The 26,275-nt window shown below is 40.0% G+C and overlaps 1 long non-coding RNA gene across 1 annotated transcript in view; it reads right to left on the minus strand.

Moving 5' to 3' along the window:
- Window positions 1-1,626: 1,626 nt before the first annotated feature.
- Window positions 1,627-26,275, minus strand: part of LOC112488064 (uncharacterized) — a 28,390-nt gene continuing 3,741 nt past the window's right edge. The window contains exon 3 of the long non-coding RNA XR_003051773.1: window positions 1,627-3,802. This is a non-coding gene — a long non-coding RNA (uncharacterized LOC112488064). The remainder of the gene's footprint in view (window positions 3,803-26,275) is intronic.

The following is a 26,275-nucleotide window of genomic DNA, read 5'->3' on the forward strand; positions in this document are numbered from 1 at the left end:
TTCACTGCAGCAGCAGTTAGCGTAGTGATTTGGCACAGCTACAAAGACCTGAACCTGGAACTGACTGAATGGCAGGCAGGCAGCTAAATTCTTACCATCTGTTGGTTTTAGCTCGTTTTAAAGTTAGCCATTATGCTAGGCTACAATCACTAACGGCTAAATATGGAAAGCCTTACTTTTAAGGTTGTTGCCAAAAGTCCTGCAGAGAAATCTGTCCGTGTCCAAATGGAGTCCTGGCTGTTATTAACATGGAGCAGGTTTTTTCAAGTACATCTCACTTCAACCATTTAACACTCAGCACAGTAAACACAAATGTTCCAAACATCTGAGCTGCCACTTCTTCCAAGCTGCACAGGCGTTGAGGAGGCCCTCATGTTGACACGGAGACAGTCTGTAATTTCACTGCGTAGTAGTGACACCTTCCCACCTATACTTTGCATGTGTTCTGCTATAAATTTCTCCCAAATCCCAGCTGAGATCAAGTGAGTCAGATCTTATCACTGAACGTGTCTCTGCGCTGCATGAAAACCTGTGTTCTCTGCTCCCCGTTGCTCTAAACAGCAATCACCCAGATGCATTTGGACAGTTTTAACGCCGTGCATATAGTCACGCAAAGTTGTCACCGACGCTCTGCGAAGGTAAAGGGGAACTTAAGGCACCGCTGCTGTCAGTTCTAATGCTTTTATAAGCAACAGGATTTGGGACCTTTTTCTGTTTTACTAGTTGCTCATCGTTAGCGTCAGGTTGAAAAGCCTTCTGTGACATCACGTTGAATGTTAGTCTTCTGTCACTTTCTGTGGTGTCATTTCGTGGGTCGGCTGTTCTGTGATTTTTGACAAATCTTTCCTCCTGCTCATCAGCTCGAGTATTAACACTGTCAACGGAACTGTTCCTCGTGACGCCGTCCAAACGTGTCATCTTTACAAGATGTGAGCTCACCACTGACACTCTAAGCACAGACTGTTCTTTTGGCGAGTTGTTGTGATTCTGCGGGCCTGTCATTTCCAGCACTTTTAGCTTTTCATCGTTGCCGCATGTTTCTCCTTTGGCTGACGATCACACACTTAGTGAATTTCAGACAGAATGATTGGGGTTTTGGGGTCAAATTTAAGCCGATCACGTCCGAGAAGAGCTTGAGATTTTCCATTGTAGTCTGTAACAACAACTGACATTACTACTAGCTGACATTCAAAGCCGACCGTCAATAAACAAGCTTCTTTTTGCCAATGGATTCACTCTATACACTGATGTACCTTAGTGATAAAACCCACGGAGTTCTGGTCTGTGGGTTTTTTCCTATCACCCTCATCATCACAGTCTCTGTCAGACAGTTTGGATTTTATGCCATTCCAATCTTGATCTGAATATCTGGCCTGTCTGTACATCCCTGCTGTCTGTTGTCTTCTCTTGACAAAATGACTCTGCAGTGACTGACTAACGCTGTTTCCCTGATGAAGAGAAAAACTCAAAGTGACTTTCTTCAAGCTAAATCAGTCAATGCAGACTAACGCTGTTTCCCTGATGAAGACTCAAAGTGACTTTCTTCAAGCTAAATGGAACAACAATAACACTTTATTAATTTACTATCTAAACTAATCTGAACAATAACACTTTATTAATTTACTCTCTATCTGTAATTTATTAATTTACTATCTAAACTAATCCTGCATGTTTCCATACCTGAAGTATCATGTCCCCACACAGAAGGAACATGCAAACACTAGACAGAAAGACAGGCATTGAACCAGCAAACTATCTTTTCATATATACTGTAGAGCGTAAAATATTTGAATGTTGTTTTATACAAGATCTCCAACGACCCAAGTTTGAATTAAAACATTTAGAAGAAGTCATTCTTGTTTTTGTTTTCTTCACTCCTAACTGTGGGAAAACCGTGGCTGGCTGGGAAAGAGCCTCACAGGTATGCATGAGGAAGGCCTGTGTGTTTGGTTTATTGCTCCCTGCAGTTGTTCTGCTGAGGGCAGGATAACGTTGGTCCCTTTTAATCTTTGCCAATGTAGGAAGCTCCCATGTGTGACAGAAGCCCTGTAGACAGTCTAAAATGAGTCAAGAAAAATAAGCGTTAGCCCCTTCCTTCAACCCTTGGTCTCTCTCTTTTTTCTTTCTTTTTCCCCATCCTTTAGCCTGCCTGCAACTGCTCTCTGGCAGGCTCTGTGTTATCTGCAGACAGCAGCCTTGTCAGCAAGAGCCAAAGTGCATAAAACACAAGATCCTGTCTTAAACACAACATTGGATTGGGGCCTTATCAAGTGCCAGGTATGCCTTGAAAAATGTCAGAAAAGTGCCACGCAAGTTCTTTTGACACCAGTGAGCAACTACCTCCTGATTCATACATCCATTCACCCCACGTTGGCACGTTGACTTAATATGGTTAGTACGATCCCCACAGGGAGCCCAGACATTGGACAATTTTAACAGACAGTGCCTTTGGAGAGTTTTGGAACGTCAGGACCATCAAAGAAGAATCAGCATCATTGGCCTCAGGATGCTGTTGCAGAGCTGACGGCTGAGTTTGTCCTGTAGCCTCAGGGCAAATGTGTGCTTCAGGTTAGAAAAAACACTATTAAATTAAATTAAAATCCAGTCCTGCAGCTCAGTTTATATTAGTGCTTCTCAAAGTGTGGGGCGGGCCCCCCTGTTGGGGAATGAAGACATTACAGATTGGGCACGACAGACAGACGGGAGGATATTTTAAAGGTTCTTGATGGCACAGCTGCAATTTTATTTTCTCTTTTTGCACTTTGTGTACGTTTTTGTTGGGTGGTATTTGATGTCAATAAATATGAAATGTAATTGGTCAAAATTTTTGTTGGACCGAGGGGGGGCAGATGGGGCTTTAAAAACCCCACTTGTTCAAAGTATTTTAAAGTGGTTTATTTGAGAACCAATAAATACAGTGTCTGGTATTGTTTCATTTTTATAATTCTGTTACATTAGATATAAAATAAAAAAATAAAGGCTCTTATAAATAAATAGATAAATGTCTTTATAGTTAAGCCAAATGAACAGAACGTGAGTAGAGCTTTTAAAAATGTGTGGCACTAGTTCCATGTTTCAGTACAGAAAGTAATACACAACGTGGACAGTAGAGAAACACAGACCGCTGGTGGACCCCCACTGTGTACAATTACACAGTATTGGATTGCCGCGTAAAGACACTTGTTTTCGGGAACATGTACGATAATTTACATTGATTTTATGGGTTTTTTTAGACGCTGCACCAAAATGCAGAACTAGCAATATTATCCATATTTCACACATCACAAGATTCAAAGTTGACAACAGATGTGATTAACGCTCCATCGTTGGTGTCTGTCTGTCAGGTTTCCCTGTGATTTAATTCCATTTCTATCAAACGGGTTTCCCTTGAATACAAAAGTCACAAAACTAGACTTCTCTACTTTGTTTTGTAGCACTACAAAGGTTTGCCGCCTCAGACGTTTTACTGTCATCCACAGCACAACAGGAGGAAACGCCGTCCTCCCCTTATCTTAGAGGAAGACAGGCTTTGTTCTGAACCCAGCGATGAGAATCTTCCAGAACATCAAAGAGTTGCAGAGCATTTCTTGAACCAGGGAGCTAATGAGATACGACCGTCCTGTCTAAATGTGATTACAGCAGCTTTCATTAAGGGGTGAACGGATACCGCGCGCTCGGTGTGAAGCAGCTGCCTCTGGGAGCTCGTCTCCTACGCTGAGCTCACTTTCACTGAAGATCAGGTCTGTCAGAGATGAGTGACTGAGCTGAAGCCTCTCTCTGATGACTGCGTTTTCATTTTGATCTTTTGAAAAGAAAACCGGGGTTATTCATATTGAAAACTCATAAGAAGATATCATTAGGCCCATTGAAAGGAGATTACAAGCAGAATAAGGAAGATTAACGGCGGATTGGCTAATGTGCCCTCCTTAGGGTGAAAGATTGAATGCTGCTACAGAGTCATGTCATTGCCTTTAGAAATACGACACTACTTATTTAGAACGGTGAGAAAGGTAAACAACAAAGGACTTCAGTTAACTGTTAAATGTGACCAAACATAAACTTAACAGATCATCGAAAACCAACTGAGAGCGTGAACAGATACAGTAATAACAATCAACCATGAAACATAGTTCCACAGGGGTCAACAATAAAGCCATAAGCATAATCTCATAAGTGTTTGACATCTGGACAGTGTACACTACCTGACACGGTTAAGTAGTCTACACCTACACCTACACGTTGTCAACCAGAAATCAGAGCAGTCTGTACGTAATAAAGCTGTCATTCTTGAGCCAAAGTCTATCTAATAAGTATAATGTAGCAGAAGGATGTGCGTTGCCCACACTGGTATGCTATTTTACTGTTAGTAAGCAAGCTTAACAGTCCTGAGTTTACACTTGACTTCAGGAATTATGGACACAAAATAAAGTCGGGTGGAGCTTTGGCCCAGAGGCAATGTCTCTGTCATTGGCTCCTGGGCAAGATCGAAATCCCGGTTAGGGCAGGTGGTACCTTCCAGTGGACTCACCACCTGCAGGGAGGTTCAGGGGGGTTGGTACAGTGCAGTGTGATTTGGGTGGCGGTCATGGAGACTGCTGCCCCCACAACCCGGTAACAGATAAACGGACGAAAGTGGATGAATGGATATAAAGTCGGTTTATGATGTTTACGTCATTACGTCGCCACACCCATATAAATGTTCCCTCATTCCAACAAAGAAGAAGACAACTGTTTGCACACCTCCGCAAATACCAATAGCTATTTTTTGCCTCACAACATCAAGTCTTTATTTACAGTCTGGACACTAGGCGCTCATGATGTTATGGATTATTCTGTAAAAGTTGTCTTTTTAATTTATCATAGTTGATTGTTCGACCTTCGTGGCCGTGTATTATTATGTTGAGGAATGTGCAAGGAAATCAGTGCAGGAAAGGAGGATGAACATTAGGTCTAACTAATACACAAACGGGATGGGATTATAACACACTTACTCACTTATCAGCTGAGTAATCACCAGATCCAACTCATTGACCCACATTAACTGTTAATAAAGGCTTTCAAATGAATCAGTCATAATAGATGTCACTGCTCCTTCTGATGTCCTCTCCTCCCCACTTGCTCCTCTATTAATACGTGTTGAATGATTTAAGGCTGACTCCATTTCTCCACCTTTATCTTTTCTTGTGATATTTTTACAGTTGTACCATATACCACATTAAAATGAGCACTATTTTTATGTTGATTATGACAAAGAAGACAGGGTGATTCTGGAAACAGGTTGCCAAGGGAGATTACTCGTCTTGATTATTCAGGATCTTTAATCCAGGGTGCCGAGGCCTGCTGCGTGCTTCAGGCCATTTTCAGCCACCAATGGAAATCAGTTAATGGTGGCAGATGTTTTATTATTGTCATTTTAAACTCCGGCATAATGCAGAGTGCATCATTCGAACACCGAGCACGACAATCAAACATCTACAAAGGAGAATAATTATTATCTCAGTAATTGTAAACTGGTGAAATGTTTATTTGTTCAAGATTTATCACACGGAAGACAAAGCGGCGTCATTTTCCCGCTTTCTTTACGAGTCTCTATTTACATAAAGACAAATGTAGGAGCGTGTCTGGAATGGCAGTGTTCAGGCAGAGACCACAGAGAGGTAGAAAAGAAGAGCACGTCAAAGCTCAGCAGCAGAAACTGGAGAATCTCACATATGATGATGTATGATATGAGCAATACCAAAGCAACAAGACCCATCACTAGTCGCTTTTGAAACAGACTTTCCAACAGGACACCAAAGGAAGCCTGCTGGCTGGATATGATCAGGAATTCTCTTAATAACAAGGGTAGGCACAAGGGCACAGGTCTCCATGGACATCTATTATTCATCTAAAGATCTGATGAATTAACCATGAGGTAATCTCACCATATATGTTTTACACCATAAACAGGAAACACAACATTATTTATAATATTATCCATTTCACAGGACACAAAAGAAATATTAGTATTAGGTTCATATGAGACAAGAGGAGACGCATGACAAATGTGGACAGACATTTGGAGACAGCTGTCTGCAATGACTTGCTGTGATTTAATGTAATCCCAGAGGGTATTAAAAGCATTTGTCTAAGATTCTCATTAAACTAAAAACACTACTCAGAAAGAAGCAGCTCTGTTGTCAGCAACAAATTGGTCTTTAGGAAACGACCAGGTACCACATGTTGATCTGTTCAGATGTTTTAGTTTTCTCCTATTCTCCTAGTAAAGCCCTTAAAAAAACAAATTTATTAAAACAGTCTAGTGTAGTTTGTAGTGTAATTTTAATAAAATTGAACTGAAAACTCAAGACACAAATTCAACCTCATGAACTGATTGAATTGTTTTTTTTAATTTCATCATCCTGGACGTAAGAGGATTTCTTTATAACCGAGACCTTTAAAAGTTCTAATTTTGCTTACATTAGCAAACAGTACCAGTTGTTCTTTTACATAAATGAGTAATAACATTTTAAATTCTGGAGATATAATTTAAATCATTACATTGTGTATTTGTACTGCATACACACCAGTTTACTAAAGATTAAAAGTGTACTTCAATGAGACACGTTAAGAACATAGACCTTTAAAAGTTCTAATTTTGTTTACATTAGCAAACAGTTGTTCTTTTACGTAAATGAGTTACGTAAATGAATAATAATACATGCATACACACCAGTTTACTAAATACGAATTAAAAATGTACTTCAATGAGACACGTTAAGAACAAAAAATCACAAATATTCACCTTTAAGATTCACTGACCATAAAATATTTTCAAACCTCAGGTCACTGATTAAACATTCTCATCTTCATATTAATTAGCATTAAAGGGAGCCCCAAAGGTGTCCATCTGTCTTTGTGCTTGTGGGGGCAGATGTCTCCCACCCTATGGTCCACCTCTCACCCCCGGAACCTCCCTCCTCTGAAGCAGGTCTTTTAATTAAAAGGACCATCCCGCGTGCATAACATTCCATTTCCATTAGAGGAGCCGGTCAAGCCCGGTATTAGACTGGACCGGATGCACAGACCCTGTTGGGACGGAGATGTGATAAGAACGGACATGATACAAATGCTTCACAGCAGGGTGGAGTGAGGACATGGAGAGATGGCTGTGGTCCAGCTGTCCCTCAGTTTCATGCCAGAGAAAATAAGTGAAGACAGGTACCCTAGTATTACAACAGTAGTATTACAACAGTAGTATTACAAATGTTGTTGTTGCTTAACTACAGATTGAAACAGCCTGTAATTCTCTGCGACAAACGAGACAGACAAGACAACAGCAACACCTGTGACGTTATCAGACCACATACTGACTCGGCCCTGAGCGTTCAGTATTTGTAACCATACAGTATTCTAAACCTTGACAACACACTTCTCAGTCCATGTATTTGTTACGACTGTTTTGACGTGGAACAAAAACGAAGTCCGTTAACATGAACATGAGGTTAGGTAAAGAAGTCAAACACCCACGTGTATTTTAACAATCACTTAAATAAAAAAAAAAGACACAAATGGAAAGCTTTGATATGAAAGTACACTGTGTACTTTGATACATGCAGGCATGGAGCACTTCATTAGCACTGACCCTTATTCTGATATGAATGAAACAGTTGCTGCGTATTCCCTTGGTGAAACATGCAGTAGCTCTCAACACACAAAAAAGTGGAAAGTATAACTTTTAGCTAAGTGTTTTGTTTTTCTTTTTCTATGGGTAAACTATAACAATGCTGAAAAGCTAAAACGCTGAGCAGACATCTGCATAAAACTGCTTAAATGCAAATAACTCAGGAGTATGCGTAGGTGTAACACGTCAAGTGCATATGGGACCAGATCTGTGTGCGTTCTGTTTTTTTTTCCCCTCCTCTCCAGAGGATGCAATTACGGACCAATTTACACCCCGTCATCTTTCTATGCTGCATTTATCTTTAGCAAAGTGCACTTGGATTGAAATGAAGCATGGCAATGGTTGTTCGTTTATGAACACTATCAAAACACAGCTGAATTGTCTGCCATATGCTGCCGAGGTTGGCTATCAAATGACTTTAAATTAGACAGGCTTTATCCCCCTGTTCCTGTTTGATTTGGGACCTCACCCACGTCATATCTGTCTTGACAGAGTACTAATAATTGGTGTTTTCTTCCTGCGTAGATGCCTTTCTGGTTTCATTTAAACAATTTGCTTTTGTCCACTTGTTAAAATGCACACAGACTGTGTTTAACACACAGAACCTCAGTACTGTTTTGCACTACTGGTCTCTGAATTAATACCTGAAGGCCAGAGGTAAATCTCTCAAAGTGCTTTTATGTCTATACACACTATTTAACAACAGCAGATGAATATTCAGGGTTCTCGTGCCCAGGCACTAAATCCCTATCAGCTATTTCCTTGATGCATTCCACATAATTATGCCACCTCAAAAAATGGAAATCTAACATCCAGTCTTGTCTAATGCCCCCCAGCTTTTAATTAACCAAATTACTGCATACTTCTCCCCATTGATTACTGCTAAAGGGAGTGATTATTTCCAAAGACACCAAGTCCCAAATGCTGCAGGTGTAAAAATCCTTTTTAACGAGAGGCAAATTGAAGGAAATCATGAAACTTCTAACAAAACCACCGCTCCGACTACATTCAAGAAAAATATAGACTTTGGCCTCATTTGCAGATGAAACCGATCACAGACCTCACTGGGTATAAATGTCCTCCAAGTGCAGACAGAGGACAGACGCCTGGCTAGAAAAACAGCTGTAGCCTGGCTGACGGGGGGGATTACACTGAGCCACAGCGCAGCCACTGACTGAGGTCAGTTTTGTGCATGTGAATATGTTCGTCTGGCTAAAAGTAAAATTCTCAAATACATGTAAAATGATACAGGCCTTGTCATGTCCTCCTAACTGACATTTTAGTATACATTTTCAATCGATAGGGCCATCAGCATTTCTTGACATAAAAATTTCAATTTGAAAAAGCAAGAGTAAAATTTTCACATGGGGTCAAAATTACTCAAAAATGAGCTAAAGGTCAAAATTAGCTAGCCTTGTTTTGGAGACCACCAACAGCCATTGTTGTAAACAGACCATTTCAAAGAAAAACAGATGGAGGTAGTCTGACTTTTTAAATAGATTTGCCTTATAAATGTATTTACTGATGAAATAGTCATTTATATTTTCTCATTTACTACAGTTTACTCTTCAGATTTTGTATCAATCATTAGTGGTACTAACTTTTCCCCCTTTCATATTAAACTGTGGTAAACCATGAGTAATGTGTACTGCTGTAGTATTTCCACATTATGTTTCGGACAATAATTATTTCCTCCAACAGAAGCAAACGCAGCAGCTGTAAACAACTGACACCTTTTGATGACATTCAGAAAAGAGGTCATCTTTCTTTCCCCCGCCACACTGACATTTAGCTCGTGTACATAGTGCCACATGCACTGCTAGGTTCTCCTTTTTTCTACCCCTCTACATTCTGATGNCCGCCACCCCCCCCCCCCCGCCCGCCCGCTTGGCCTTCCGGGGCGGGCGGCTGCTGCTGCCACAGCCCTGCTGTCAGAATGTCATGGCAGCATCCCTCTCCCTCTGCGCCCATGCGGTAAAGCTGACAACACATGAGCCTCAGTGCTAGAAATCCTGCTCAGGCAAAAAAGGAAGAGCCTTCAGCTAACGCTGACGATTCCAGAGACCATTTCAACAGATGGAGTTTTTACAGGTAGCGTTTGGAGTAAAATACCTCGCTTGAGGGTAAGGCATCTGGTCCATTGCATATCGGAGTGTACACCCCGCCTACCACTCACAGCTTTAAATGTTAACTCCCTGTCACTGCAGCCTTCCTTTGTTACTTTCATCCTCCTGTATTATATAGTTCTCAGGTACTGAGAGAACACGTCGAGCAGCAGTACCATATATATATGCAGTTTTCTGTTGCTATTTAGCAGCAGTACCATATATATGCAGTTTTCTGTTGCTATTTTTTCAAAAGTATCCATAACATCCAGTATCATATCCACATGTGCAACTGTGTTGTTCTCTCCTGTGGTTGGGCAGAGTCTACGAGATGACAAAGCGCTAAATCTAATTCCTGCAGTAACTTGAGCCTCGTGGACCAATGGGTCTCCATTACTCAAGCACTGCTCAATAACCTTGGACTCATATTTCTGTGCCAGTGATTTAATGACTTGCAAGATTACACTGTGGTTGATTGAGCCCGTGTTGATGTTGATATCTCTACTCTTTACTGTCCTGTGCCCCGTCGCTCCACTCTGGTTATTTATCATGACACATAAGAAGTGCCCATTGGGCCATTCATCTCCCCCTTAAATAACGCGTGCCAGGCCGGGTCTGGATCAGAACAGCAAGGTGAACGATGAGGTTTTGAAAACTGCGTCCCATGAATTACAGCCATCGAGGAGTTCCACTGAAGTTGTGCCACAGAGCATCTGAGTGAGGCTGTAAAAATAACATGTCTCTATGCAAAGCAGTAACTGTAGTTAGATCATTAAATGTCTTATTCCTGCAAGGTGAAATCTCTTACTGTGCACTGCAGAGTTCTATAATAATGTCATGTTTTGTAGTAACAAAGTAGCAAACCATGGGCCTGACCATAGAATACAGCAGAAACATTTAACAGGAAGAGAAAGATTAATGCAGGTTCAAAACCACCTCACACGCTTCCTTCAGGAAGAGAGTAGAAATAGATGGTTTATCTGGATTAAAAAACTGTTAAGAGTGGAAGACAAAAATCAATATTTGAGTCTGTGTCTGTGCATCTTAATAAGTCAATGACAAAAAGTTTATATATTTGCTACTTTGCTTGAATTATTAAAATATTTTATATGTACACTGTGTTGTATTGTAAAATGCAGTGTAAATACAGTAAAACAAGACGACAACGTTAAGCAACGTCCCACAACTAGTATTGTATTTAGAAAATAAGCCTCGAATCAATAGAAAATCCTCAGATGTCATATATATACATACATATATACATAAAATATAAAAAATGTATATACATATAAACACACATATATATGCATATACATATAGACCTACAAATAGATATGCCCAAAATGTCATACTTTTGACAATAAAGTATTAATGAATGCGTTGAAAATATATATTTTTTTAGATCCAGTTTTATTGTGGTACAGCTACAAAAATAATTAGCACAGAACTGTTTAATTTCATTTGAAATGGAATTCAAATGTAATTTATAACAAGAACAGGCTTTGCTTTTACAACCAGTGTGAATGTGTTAAGAATGGCGCAATATTTTTGTTTATGGGGCAACAACGCAGTTAACTGCAAAAGTAAGTTATTCCAGAAGCATTTGTTCTGGTTAATGTCCCCAGTGTCTATTTATTTTCCCCGGCTTATTGTAATTCAATTCGCAGCACCCTGCCGTGGTAATTACTGCATACTTCACATTTCCATTCATTGATTCCATCAAATGTTGAGAAATACTCAGAGAACATGAACATGTAAAGTATGTACTGTACATCACATTAACATTAGAAGACGGCGTCCCTACGTTCTTTGTAGATGTTCAAACTGTTTGTAGATGTTCAAATTGTCTCTTCTGGTCGTGTTGCAACTGAATGCATTTGCTTTTTTTCTCATTTATGATTGATATGTTAATACTTGAATAATACCTGATAATATTCACAAAAATGTTTTTCTTCTGAGGTCTATTCTGTTGGAGTGAATTCATGTTGGCAGAAGGAATAACACATGATATTCAACAGCGGGGTCTGTTTTCTGACTCCAAAGGATTCTTTGATCTTAATATTAAAGCAAAGCAAAGTGCTCCTCTGCTCCTTTGTCAAATCTCATGATGGCACAAAAGACATCTCTGACATTAACACTGATATGACAGCAAGACAATCGGGGAAGACAAATGTCAGTAATTCAATCAGTGGTCCAGGACATGTCATGTCACCCAGTCTATTGACTCTGACAGGCTGCACACGTTGGTGCCAGACTCACATTGACCCAAGGCATACAAAGTGCTGATGCATCACTGTGTGTAAATCTGGGTGGCTCTGGTTTCCCCCTCACTATCTAAAACTCTACAAATCAACTCCATGTATTTTAAAAGACCCTTCACATAAAGTGTTAAGACCAGGCATTAGTTTGTTTGGTTAAGATAATAGAGACCGGTTATATTTTTTAGTTTGTTATGTCTAACGTGTCCACACCACATCCAGATGCCATGTCATTCAATAATGAAGGTCCAGCTGAGATGACTTTGATTGAATTGATCTGGACATGGCTGGTGGAGAAAAGAAATTGATGGGCTGCGATGTTTGGATTCGCCTCCAAACACCGAGAGAGTCGGGAGTGTCCAGAGGATTTATTGAACACATTACAGCGAGAAAAAGAACAAATGTGTCTTTGCTGAATGACAAATACCACTACAACAACAAAGTACACAGTTTGTGTTTAGGTGAGTATTCAGGCACCGTGATGGACGCCCGTGTTCATTACCGATGATGGGAATGAAACACACAGCTTTGTCCTAACCATCAATTTCACTGCCATCCAAGTGTTGGTGTTGGTAATTAAACCACGCTTTGTTCATTTTTTCCCCTCTTTTCCTGGGGCAAATGTGAGTCTGAAAAACATCGGTGCCCAGAAGGGAGGCTCACTTGACATCAGCGAGTGACTACGTGCTGGTATGCTGGGAGGTGGGGGAGGAACGGTGGCTCTAAATCATGTAACCAGTTTTGATTTCTTTGTTTAAATGCACATAAGAACTCCTAATGAGACTATAGTGAGAATTAAAAGGAAGAAAGAAAAAAAAACAAGATGGGAAAATTCACACTGCATAAGAGAACATGAGGCTGGGTGGAGGGTAGTGACACCTGTGTCAGACACCTCATCCAGGAGGCTCTTCTGAGGTGTTGCCCCCCTCAGTGATTGGAGTGTCTCCCACCTTGCTATACTTGATAGTATTCTGCCCAATGGATCCTCAATAACACAAACACCACACACACAAACAAGCGGGGGCAAAAAAATATATATATATATGAAGAGGTTGGTGGTGGGTGGAGCAGAAGAAAGCTCGGCAGAAAAAAAAGCTGTGGCTGCTGCTCGTGTAAATTGGCTGATGTTACCTCCTTTGCCAGATTAACTCCACAGGGCAGGGGAAGACAGAACAGGGAGGGGTGGCAAAGTGTGAGGGTGGGGCTGGGTGTAGCCCCTACATCAAAGAATCTTTATTTCCTCCTTCACCCCCCCCCACCCCGCCCCCTCCGTCTGTCAATCAGTGCCAACCCCAGAGTGGACCGTGTGTTCTGCGACAGCTATGTCAAAAGTAAAGATCGCATTTCTTCATAAATGAAAAGCTTTTAGATGATGCTGTAAATAAGAATTGGTTGTGGTCACAGCACTGCAACATGTGAAGCTGCATTTTAGAATGAAATATATATACACACACATACATATACATATATACACACATATACATATACATATATACACATATATACATATACATATATACACACATATGCATATACACATATATACACATACATATATACATATACATATATACACATACATATATACATACATATATATATTTCCTTTTCTACTTTTAAATATAAAATCCTAATTACAGCTAAGTCTTAAGGTCATTAATACTAGAGACCAGAATACTAGGTAATGTAATCTGTGCCTTAAAGTTTTGGATCCAGAAAATGGCCCAGAAATATTTGTAGTGGGAAACAGATCTCTAGTTAACAACAGGGTGAAGGGCTGGCTCCACCAATTCTAACTAAAGGAAAGACAAAGTTGCTTAAAAACAACTATTGTAACGACCTGTAAGAACATCGCAGCAGAAGGCCACACCAGACGTGGATGTCTGTTACTGTACCTAAGAAACCTGACGCAGCTAAACAGAAAAGAAAATGGTAAAACTGAAAGCTCGTCTGATGTTTTAATTCCTGACAAAGTGCATGGATTTATTTTCCAACACACTTTATTAAAGACGGTAGAAATGCTGTCTTGTCGGCTTTCATTTCACTGAAGATTGAGCCATGCAAGAACCAAATAAATGTTTCTGAAACTTATTCTATTTAAATAGGCTCCAAAGACTCATCGAGAAAAAAATGATTTATTTTTTTTTATCTATCGTGTGCAACTGAACAATCTGCTCAAAAGTGTGATGCTAACGTCTCAGTATTGGCCAAAATTTCTGAGGAACATTTCCAGCAATTTATTGAACCTGTGGTGTCACGAATTAATGCAGTTCTTGAAGTGGAAACAGAGTCGATCTTAGCATCAGCCTCGCATTTCAATGACCTGGGTGTCACCCAAATTTAGACACCCCTATATCCCAAATTTTAATTTCAAGACATCAGCAGACATTATGTGGACGTCAACAGTCGGCTGAGTTTTAATAAAGACAGGAGGCAGGAATAATAATGACTTGTATACATTATATTCCTGTTTTATTCTAGTGTCAGCTCATGTGTCATGTTTTCGGGAGTGTTGCTTTCAGGCCTTGCAGCCGATATGTTTTAATCTGTGGTGCCTGGCCTACGGCCATGAGGCTGACACGCAACCCTGAGAGACAGGTCTGCTGACAGTCCTCTGCTCCCTTTTGTGGGGGCTGTCACATCCCTTTCTTAAATCCCTAGCCCTTCTGTCTGGTTCACTCCCTTGAGTGAGTGTAATTACATTAAGGAGTCAATCCATGGTCAAACCTTCTCCACCACATCGCCGTTTTTGTGGAATATTTTAGCATAAGCTTTTCCGTAATCCCGTCCTCGGGCATTGACCGATAACCTGAGTCTAAAGGGGTCGCAAGTATTTTGCTCCAAAAGCCTTTGTTCTACTGCGTGAAACAGCAGACACAGTAGGACTTCCAAGTGTCTACCAAAAGTTCTATCATTTACTTCACGTGTTTTCTCTCATTTATTTTAGATAAGAATCCAGTCCTAATCAGTGATTGTGTCCACACAGTAGCTTTAGATTGAATGAGGATCAAGAGTTGATGAATGGAAATAATGAGCCTTCAAGACGTACGTCTTAGATTACATTTTATATATGTTGGAATATTAATATATAAAAGACAATTTGAAGACAAATGGGGGTGTGGCCGTGTTCTTTACAGACAAATTACCTCTTATTCAATCCAGAAAGGTTGGAGTTTAACATCGTAACCTGATTTGGGAATATTCACTCAGCCAAATAATTACTTTAGCACCCAACCTGTGGAGTAATCGCATCACGTGGTTAATATCAGCATTGTGTAATCGAATTGCGAATGAAGTGGGTGAGCGCTGCTCCAAAGTTGGTGTAAGTGAGTTACGGGCTATCGTTTTCAGCAGATTTCCTAGATTTCTAAGGCGCTGAGTGGATGATTTGCTAATGTGCAGAGTCCCTGAGGAAATCAGGGCATGATGGGACATGAAACACGGGTGACAAAAAGCTCGCTCTACCACAATAAAGCATCAATTACTGCAGTTCTATAGCATCTTTTTAAGAGAACATTTACCATTCGCCATGCGCGATAACTCACCTAGATTTAAATTGAAGATCGTATACGGTCGACTTTGAAGTTTGCTTGCTCATCACATTTTAGCAATTGGGTTATAAATAAAAGATTAGACGATGAAATTTTATGAAAATATAATTTTTAATTTTCATCTTCTGTGTGCCTTTGATGTACTTTCTAGACTTTGCATAAATTTAAATTCTAAAATGTTTTTATTTAACGAATTAAATAACTTATCTAGAAATACTGGGTTTTTGCAGGTGACATGAAAAACACTGCAGTCGCAGCTTCTCAATCATCACCATGTGACAGTAGACGGGGAAAGACGGAGCAGACCCACTCCCCCCTCCTTACATGCTGTATATACTATGCCTCAGAAATGTTTCCATCCTCTGTCTTTGCACACTGAATTTTTCAGAGTGAATGAATTTTGCATGCCCCTCTTTTCAAAGACTAAAGTGCCACGTTTGTGAAGAAGACTGGAATTGTGGTGCCCCCCAGAATCCACTTCAGACCCCCTGGCAAGGGAGTTTGTCTGAAGTTTCTCAGTAGAAGGAGAGATGCCTGCCTACTTCGTCAAACACATGCTATTCCATATTTATGTGTGGATTTCAGGAGTGTTGCCAACTCGGTCTTCAAGATGAGTGAAAACTCAAAAAAGGACCCTTTCAAATTGTGGGGACACTGTCCTGGGGCACCACCATTTCTCTGCCCTATAACGAGGCCTTTGTGTGTATGTGATGTGAAATTACAGTTACAGCAGATTTAGATTCTCAGAGTTCAAGTTTAAGTCACTGGAAAAAGTTTGTATCAAGCTTTTCTTTTTGATTCAAAGTCATGAAATCTGAGTCAAACTTCCAAATACTAAAAAAATATTTTGGCTTTGGTGGGAAACACACTTGATTTGGGTTCCAAGCATCAATAATGACATGAAGACTTACTATATATTTCTTGAGATTGGGTTTATCCTTGATGATGTATGTAAACAGATTTAAGTATCCTGACTATGGATTTGGGTTCATCCTTGAGCAGGTTAAATGAAAACAGATTTAAGTATCCTGACTATGGATTGGAAGTATGGTCAACCAAAGGGTCAGCCAAAAAAATGTCTGGCACATCAATGATATAAGAATCACAACCAACCACAGACTATCAAACAGCTTAAAATACTAAGTATTACGGTAATGTCAAGTGTAAGTCACATTGTTTCGCCCAACTTATTTAGACAGTGTTGCTCACAGAAGAGTTTAAAGATCGCATAGGGACGTGTACAAATGTTTTTCTGTCACTATTCAAACACGTATTTAGTATTTGCACACCTGTGCACTGGTTGTTTTTGGCTAGCTCATCTCAGTTGTTGGCAGGAACATGTTAGGACTGCCTTTCAGGCCGTAGTGTCAATGTTTACTTTTGAAGCGATTACTAATGAAAACAGAGAAATGTATTGGTTTGCCACATATTGTCGATTCTACACATTCAGCACTGTGGACTCAAAACTTTAATGAACATCATTTAAAACACTGCAATTCCTACAAAAGCTTTCTCACTAGACAAAGAGTGCAATTACAACTGAGGGCAAATGCCACTGTATCACAATTATTGCCTTGCCGCACGGCCCTCCCAGTAAAAGCTCAGCGCTCCCTGCTACGGCCAGCTCCCCATTTGAAATGAAATAAAACATGGGCTTGTATCATTTATTACTTCTTTTGATCATCCTTGCAGATAATAAATCAAACACATTAAAGTCGGGGGCCATTTAATGCCAGTTCAAAGCCGTAACTGCCCCCAGACTATTTTTTTTTTTGGACATGGAGGAGGAGGGTACAACACAGGTGGACATTCCAGCAGCAGTTAACACAAGAGTCAGTTTGCAGGTGCAGGCCAGAATCACATTTGGGAGTTTGATACAACTGAGGGTTTAAGTCAACTTGAGTCCCAGACTGTTTGTCCTACTACAGGTAGCAATTAGAATATATAAAACAAAAAGTGCTGTTTTAGGACCTGTTCAGATGCCAAGGGACTTTGCAGTAGTTAATGCTCACCTACAGCAAGATTTTACAACTCAGCTCTTACGAGAAACAGATGTCAAGTCACAAAGTTCCCCTTTAAGGCTTTAACAAATGGTACAACAATTGGCACAATGCAAGGAAGTTACAGTCCAGGCAACAAAGTTTTCTGTCCAGTCAGGTTTGATGAGGCTGCACTGTAGTAGGAAAATGCTGAGCCAGGAGCAATTTTTGGGGTTGTTTTTTAGCTGCAACCTGAACATTTTGATAGCAGGGGAACAAACTCGCATCACTAATGAAGCAGTTCACATTCAAGAAAAAAGACCCCTTGTTTCAGACATTGTCTAAGCGTGGCCCCAGGTTACACATACCATACTCAAGTGTAGCACGAGGCAAAGGCATAAAAGGTTCCACTTTCAAACTACAGATGGTGAGAAGAGCTTTTCATAGTGAACAATTGGCACCGAGCGTTTGTGTGTCTTTCATGGCTGTGGACGGCTGTGTCACAGAGGATGAGGCTCACTGCCAACAGATTATAAAAAGGCCCCCGGTGTAGAGTCCAGCTGCTGACCACCATATCAAACATGTGTTGCACCTTTTCACATTTGTCACAAATACAGAGAAACGGCAAGAAAGTGAAATGCACGTGTTTAAAGCAGAATCTCAAACTGATGACTGACAAACTCATTAATTAATTTGTTAAATGCTATTAACTAAAATGCCAAATTAATCTGATGGGCAGAATTGTCTTTTTGCTTCCGCAATATGCAGAACTCCATCACTCACTATTAATTGTATTAATCATAGCGACCATGTAATTAATTAAATTTAAAAAAGCAATTACTTGACAGTCGTAGAAAAAGTTTAGTTCTATTGCATATTTGGAATTCAAATACCAATGATGTTAATGTTACAGGAACTTCTAGATATTGAGATTGTTAAAATAGTTCTATTGCATATTTGGAGTTCAAACACCAATGATGTTAATGTTACATGAACTTCTAGATATTGAGATTGTTAAAATCATGTTAGAGCCAACTCTTCAAACAAAGCTGTACAAAGAGGTTACCAATGGTGCGTCCAAACACAAAACATAATTTTAACAAAAAAGAAAAAAAAAACATGTCACAGCCCCCTCGCCCCCCTGCTGAGGACTTCTGAGATTTTGGGTGTGCTGCAGCTGTGCCTGAGCGCCTGTCAACATTGTGGCCAAGATAAACTGTGTCTGCACGTAACTCCAACCAGCCTTGTCACATGAGATGTCTGAGGGTGTTAACACGACTGCAGACACACACTGGACACAGTCAAAGCTCAGAAAACTCAATTTGTCAACAATCCACATTGTTTCCACTCCTCGTGGAACGTGTTTGTCTTTTCGACTGGTGCCAGTTGTTATCATGTTACCTTCTCTATCAGAGCATTTGGAGGTTTTTATGGTGAGGTGATTTATATGAGCCTGTGACACATTAATGATGCCAGGGAGCCTTGCCTGCTATCCATATTCATGAACAACTGTGTTTGGGGAGCTGCGGAGATGGAGGAAGGAGGAGGAGAAGGAGGAGGAGGTGGAGGGAGGGGGGCTGTAACATGTTGGCCAAAAGTCTCCCATGCTCAAAGCATGGATGTGGAACAGCTAAGGCCTGGAGTTCACATGCCTTTAGGCTGTGGACGCACCTGTTCAGACGAGTCACATTCCCAGAGTGAAGACGATCGCAATGATTACAAATAAACAAAGAAGCTACGTACAGGGATCTTGATGGTCGTGAACTTGCAGCGACTGATTCCAGCAAGTCACACAACAAAGAAAATACAAAACACGTTCAGTAAAGTTCAGCAAGTTAAATCATCTGGGTCACATTTTCAGTTTCTTGTGTTAGTATTAAGACTTTTCTCAAAACTACTTTAAAGGGACCTAGTAATAAAAAGAACTACTGGTTTGACACCGACTTACCGAACAATGTAATAATAATTTTAAAAAAGCTAATGCTGCGTTGTCAAATTGTGGGACATATAATAGCAGACACTCTTCTTACCATTATCTTTAAAAAAGCTAATGCTGCGGGACATACAATAGCAGACACTCTTCTTACCATTATCATCGCAAACATTTGAAAATCACTGCAAGTGCATCTGATATAAAAACAGTGTCACAGTAACTGCACTCAGATTCGACTCCAGATCTCCTGCGTCACAGACATCGCCTCTGAACTACAGCACCATTTTTAGATTATTTTTAGAACACCACACCATAGACACCTTAGGTAGTCCATGGGTCTACCAGGGTGCCCCAGGCACTGCCTTGGTGACCCCCTGGCTTAAATAATATTACCACAAATCAGAACTTTTTCATTGGTTGACCAGTGAGGTCTACTTGTACAGATTCTCTATTTTCATCAGGAAAAATAAAAAACAGTTCCAGATTCCAGCCCTGAACACATCTGCAAGGAAACTACAAACATGTATATGTTAGGTTTAAATCACCTTGAAATACATCGACAACTGTGCTGGGTGTATCTTGGTGGGAGATCAATAATGGTGGTTAAAAATTTAAAAGAAAATTGTAAAATAACTAAAAAGATTCTTAGGCAGAAGAAAAGTACAAACGGTACGGGTGTAGAAAAAAATCATTTTCTTTTCTGCCTCTTTTCTGGTGTTAAAACAGTGAAATTATGCATGCATGCTGGACATACAAATAGCTGCTTAAGGGACATGTAGAAGTAAAACCCAGCAAATATCGTTTGAATCCGGTCGTCGTGTATCCTTCCAAGACTCAACACTGCAGTTAAAGTAACTGCTTTTGGAGAACAAAATACCATAAAGCCCCAAAGCCTTTCTCTGCCAGCTGAGAAAACCACACAGTAACTGATCAGCCAAAAATAATTTGAGTTCAATCCAACATGTAAAATTAAAATATGCAATTCAATTACCAAACTATTTTCACTCAACGGAAGAAATTACTTAGAACAGGGAATTTTTGTAGCTCCAATACAAATAAGCCCTTGGGGGAAAACATTGTGTACGGCTCTGTTAACACTTATGACACGTTTGGTTTTTCACATTCTCAGCAATAGTACACAGATTTAAAACCTCCATTTATTGTCGTCTCTTTCAATAGAGAAAGGCAGTGAAATTTCACGTCCTATTAGCGATCATGACCTAATCAATGAGCTGTGCCTTAAAACAGCTGACAGCTAATTACAAGGGCAGCGCTCTGTCTGCGATGCCTTTCAGGTAAGCAGCAGTAATTAAAGAGGAAGACCAAATATCTGTGGACGTTGGTCCGAGGCAGTGAAACCAGCACAGACTGAAATGAGTGGACAGTTCAGGGTGAGGCCTAATTTCCTCCAGAGAAAAATCAATAAAACAATTTCATCATGGTTGCTATGGAGCAACAAACACAAAGCACTATCAACACAATCTGGGAAATTGGCACAAGAAATAATAGCGTTGCTCTTTTTCAACAATGTTTTGTCTCCAGAAAAAGAGAAGTACTTAACAGGGAATGGTTCGTGAAATATTTCCAAAATAATTAAACAATAAAAAAGTTATCCTTATTTTTGTTCAATATTAATTTATGCAAAATTACAAGGTGAATTCATTCAGTTTTTATAAAATATAAATTGTATTAGGAGTGTATTAGGTGTTCCATCTGACCAACAGATTTGAGACCAAAGAAAAATAAGGTAGCAGACCCCAGCCTGTCAGGGTTTTTATTCCAGTTTCATTAGTGTAGCTCTAACCAAAGACAGGTTATTGTTCTTTACAACACTACATTTAAAAAAAAAAAAAGCACTTTTCATTACAGGACAAGCTAACCAAACAGCACGATACAAATCATAAAAAGGAGTAATTGCAGAACTCAGATTTCAATACCTTTGGGAATCTGCATAACAGTACCATCTTCATATGCTGCTCGGCAAAGAAATTCAGTCATAAAAAAAAGAACATAATTAGCGCAGTGCTCCTGCAGAATAAGTGCTATCCATGAATCTTTTCATTTCCAAAGATCTCTGCATACATATGCATGTGGTAGGTTATTCATCACTTCAAAACAAGATTTCACGGCACTTCTTCAGAGGAATAACGAGCCACTGACAGAAGGAGTCGGATCATAAGCTCTGGCTGTGAAATCCATACTGTCCAAACAGGGTTTCAGCGGCGCTATGAGCATTAGCCTGATGAAAGGAGGGTGGGACTCTGACGGGTCAAAGGGGTCAAACTTTTAGGTGAGAGAGATGAAAGGTGGAATTGTGAACGCAGATGACAACGTGACGACAATGTCGACATATAGTAACTGGTGGCGGCCACCAGTAGTACAGAGGGGTCAGTTGTAAAGTTGAAAAAGAGCCACAGTACGTCCTGTTTTCAAAAAAGATTTCATGTCTATGAAGGTGTACATGGAGAAATTGAAAGAAACTAGGCGTGTTTTATTCTAATATTGCTGGAGGAGTGCAGCTCCAAAGATCTACCATCTTTGCTGCTTACCATATCTAGCAAACCTTTAACAGCCAGTGTGCACTGATCACTTGTCCATTAAAAAGTAAGGACAGCAACATTTTGCAATGCTAATTTTAAATTAGCAATTGTCAGTATTAAACCTTAAGTGTTCACTTGTTAATGTGGGAAAGCTTTATAGCAATTTACCAGATTAGATTTCTATTAAAACAATTATGCTGTAACAGTTAAAATCATGCAACAGGGCTTTCAAAGCACCTAGAAACTGTAGCACCCCCTGCAGGCACAGAGGCATTTATAATTTAGAAGAAGGGCATACTGTGGAAATCCAGAATTATGAAATGCTTTAACCATCATACTCTAATGGCCACTTTGGATTTGGCTTAAAAACAACATGGTATCATCCATATATTATCTAACATTAAATCCATTGTAGGGTAACAGGCCATAGAGTGCAATATAATCTCTGTCTCACAATTCTAACCTAACAATTCCAGATTTCTTTACCATTCTCAACATCAATTCTAATCACATACATATCTAAAAGACTAAAATAACAAAGACTAAAACAGTCTGTATCGAAATTCCTGTTACATTGTTTGTTTGATCAGCTGTCAAATGATTTTTTATTTTTACATGACTGCAAGGATTAATGAAGCGCAAACCAGAAGAAAAGGAACGATCCAGTTCTCCAATCTTCTTTTGGCAACAATTGAAAAGCAGCAAAAGAGGGGGATTGAACCCTCCTGCCAAACCAGCTCACACAGGCAGCAGGATGTGCGCTCCCTGCCAGACAAGCTGCCATCTCGGCAACTGTTGCCACAGCACAAAGCTGCCAGCTCACGTTTAATTAGCGGGTGTCTGAGACATGGCTACAGCGTGAATGGCGACGGACGTGGAAACTCACTTAAATGTTGTGTACTTAACCTCTTCGCTTACGCATATACCACTTTAGACATCGCAACTGACTGTCTCTTGTCAACAACCTGCACCAATCAAGCTTTAATGTGGGACAGAGAGAGAAGACAAAGGTGTGGGGGCCGTCAAACACTGCTGAACATCTCAGTGTTTCTAAAGAGTGTTGACAACAAGAAGACCCCTCGCTGCTGCACTGGAGGTGTGTGACCAGGAAAGAAATCATGACCATTGTAATTATCATCAACACCTGCTAATAGAAACAGAACGTGCAATCACAATCGCAAGGCACATACTGTGTGAGTGGCAGGTGAAAGCATGATGGGTAGAGGGAGGCTGTGCCCGAGTGGTGGATTGACCCACAGGTTGATCCAATGCTGGGTTCACGTGTTAGTGACTGATTAAATGTAACTAAATAAAATTTAAACAAAAATACACACACACATATATACATATATACATACACACACACACACACATATATATATATACACATATATATGACATATATATGGCATGCCATTATATGTATTATTACAATATTTATCATATATAATATATATATAGTAAATTATTTAGCTGCTTGAAATTATAAATATAGAATAAAACATTTACAATATAATTTACACACAGAATTTAAGTTCAATACACAGAGAAGGAAACCATATACCATATATATATATATATATATATATATAAATGTGTATAAATGAATTTATTTGACACAGTAAAAACATTTGAACAAAACAAAATGTGCTGCTGTCTAAAAAAAATACACTCGATGTCATATGGCGTGCCATTGGTCTTTTGCTACTCAGACCAGGAAGTGGTTTGAAGTTGGACAGTGGAAAATGGACTCCACCAACAATACATCTGTACATAGTTGTACCTAATGAGGCATTTTCGTTCATCAAACATTTCCAATAGCGTTGTGCCACATCAACAAACCTCATTTAACTGAATGTCAATATCACCGTCCATGGTCTTGTCAGCTCTATGTGAGGTTCAGGCCAAAATCTTTGCTCACCAATCTGCAAACCCCCTTTAATCTGCTCATATTATTTACATTATCAATTACACAATTACCATCATCACTGCAGTATCCCCGTGTGCAGATTACTCATACACATTGGGTATTTAGAGACCCTGAAACAACAGTATGATTTGGAAAGCCAATTTCAGAGCAGGAATCTAAAGAGAACGTCTGTTTTCTTAAGACTCTACTTTGCAAGGATTTCACGTCTCGGACTGTTGTTCATGCTCGTCTCGTTTTGCACACAGCAGCAGAGCGCTTAATCCAATGTATAAAGGGTTCTGTGAAAGCAATCAAAGCTCTGGAGAAAATCAAATGCTCTTCAGCCAAGATACACAAAATGATTCTTCCTGTTAAAGAGGGAAGGGGAAAAAACACATTTTTGCTTTCCAAGATGGGAAGGAAATCCAATTCATCTTATCAGTAGCCTTAACCGAGACACCTGAAACCACATTAGCCTCGGCATTTCATGATTTACAGTTAATATGGGAGAAGATGGAAAGTGAGGCGACCTTTTAATTTAAACATGCCAATCTACCTCTCTATGGATGGGAAATAAATAACTTGCCATTAGGTTTGAGTGTGAAAACCTGAGGTACAGAGCTTCACAATCACCTTGTAAAATGTCCTGCGATCTACAGAGGTGTGGGTGTCTCGTGCAGCCATTTAAAATCTAATCTCCAGGTGGAAATCCTTCTCAAACTAAATTTTACCACCAACTAAACACAGTATATAATTTCACTATCAAAGAGTGTCTGGAAAACCATTTGGGAATTCATCTAAAGAGGCAATATCCCTCAGCGGTTGATAAAGGAATTTCATTATGATTCTTCTCCCGGGTGATAAGATTTCATTTCTGTGACGGCAAGTTTTCACTAAAACATGTCAGTGAGGTTTATGACCACAGCCAACATATTCTATCAGACCTTCCTGTACAAGAACACACAATGTACACTCTGCTGGTTCGACCCTTGACTTCTGAGCAGAGCACAAAGGCATACAAAATAAGTAGAGGCAGGACAGGAACGTCAACATGAATATTTCACCTGTGTCCTTGGGCTACGTGTCAGCTCAGTGGAGTGGGCAGCCACCCTGTAGCCCTGGGTTCTGCTGCCCACCAGATGGTGGTTGCTGGGAGCCAGCAAAGAGCCCGTCTGACGGCCAGTGAAACTTACACGTGGTAGGGGATGTGTTCGATGAAGAAATGTCTTCAGACAGACTAATTAAAAGGCTCTTTTTTATCACACATGCCCATCTGTTACGACAGCCCAACTTGATGAAATGGCTAGCTGTTCGGCTTCACTCTGCAATAACCAGCAAAGCCTGAGCAAGCACTTTTCCCCTTCCTGAATTAAATTATTGAACTACATTGGTGAGATACTTTATGACCACCGATCTTTGGAGTGCCATTAGCCGCTCTTTAAAAGAGCAGAAGTTGCCAGAAAAAAAGACAAAGACCTCAGCAGACCTGAACCCCCCAGTCATTAATCTGACAGCTGTACTTAGCAAACATCCAAATAATTGATCTTATTAAAGACTGTACAGTCAATTCTTCCCCACTCCTTTGTGTGGAGCCTTTATCTCAAAATCATGAATATTCATTGCACATTAACTCTACATATCAGTATTCTAAAAGCATATTATAACAGTGCATCTAAACAAAGCCTTTATGTAAATGAGTGGTTATCTACAAGCCGCTGGGACCACAGGACTACAAGACCACATATAAGACAAGGTCAGTGCAAGCAGCTGAGCAGTTGCGCTCGTAGTCCTTATTCCTTGACAAGGTCAGTGCATCATGTACTCACCAAACACTATTAACCCATGAATGCATGAATAACTTCACGTTTTAAATCATAATCAAGGGGGGGAGGGGTCAATGACGGGGAAAATGACATATTATGAAATATGTGAAACGTCCACCTCTGCACCTGTGTGGTTTATCATTTTCAGAATACATTATTAGGATGACGCCACCGCAGGCTTCATGAAAGATAACATAAGACAAGGTGTGGGTGTGTGTCTTCAGCTCTGAGATGTTAATTCTCTCGCCAGCTCACAGATCAACCCACAACAGGCTGTTAACCCTTGACCTCCATTCTGCACTCCGTCATCGTCCAAACTGCACAGGCTGAATGAGATCACTCAGTAAACAATCAGCAACACAACTGTGGTGATTATGTACAGCAACAACCAAAGAGCTGATATCAGATTCATATAATGTACATCAGTGCGTTCAATACAAAAGTCTCTGTGGCATCAATGCACTGCTGAAGTACGCACAACGTCAGGCTCTCAGGTCTGGTGATTCTTGAATAA

This window comes from Cynoglossus semilaevis, chromosome 1 (genome assembly GCF_000523025.1).
Source record: "Cynoglossus semilaevis isolate Cse_v1.0 chromosome 1, Cse_v1.0, whole genome shotgun sequence".
In the NCBI taxonomy this organism is placed as follows: Eukaryota; Metazoa; Chordata; class Actinopteri; order Pleuronectiformes; family Cynoglossidae; genus Cynoglossus; species Cynoglossus semilaevis.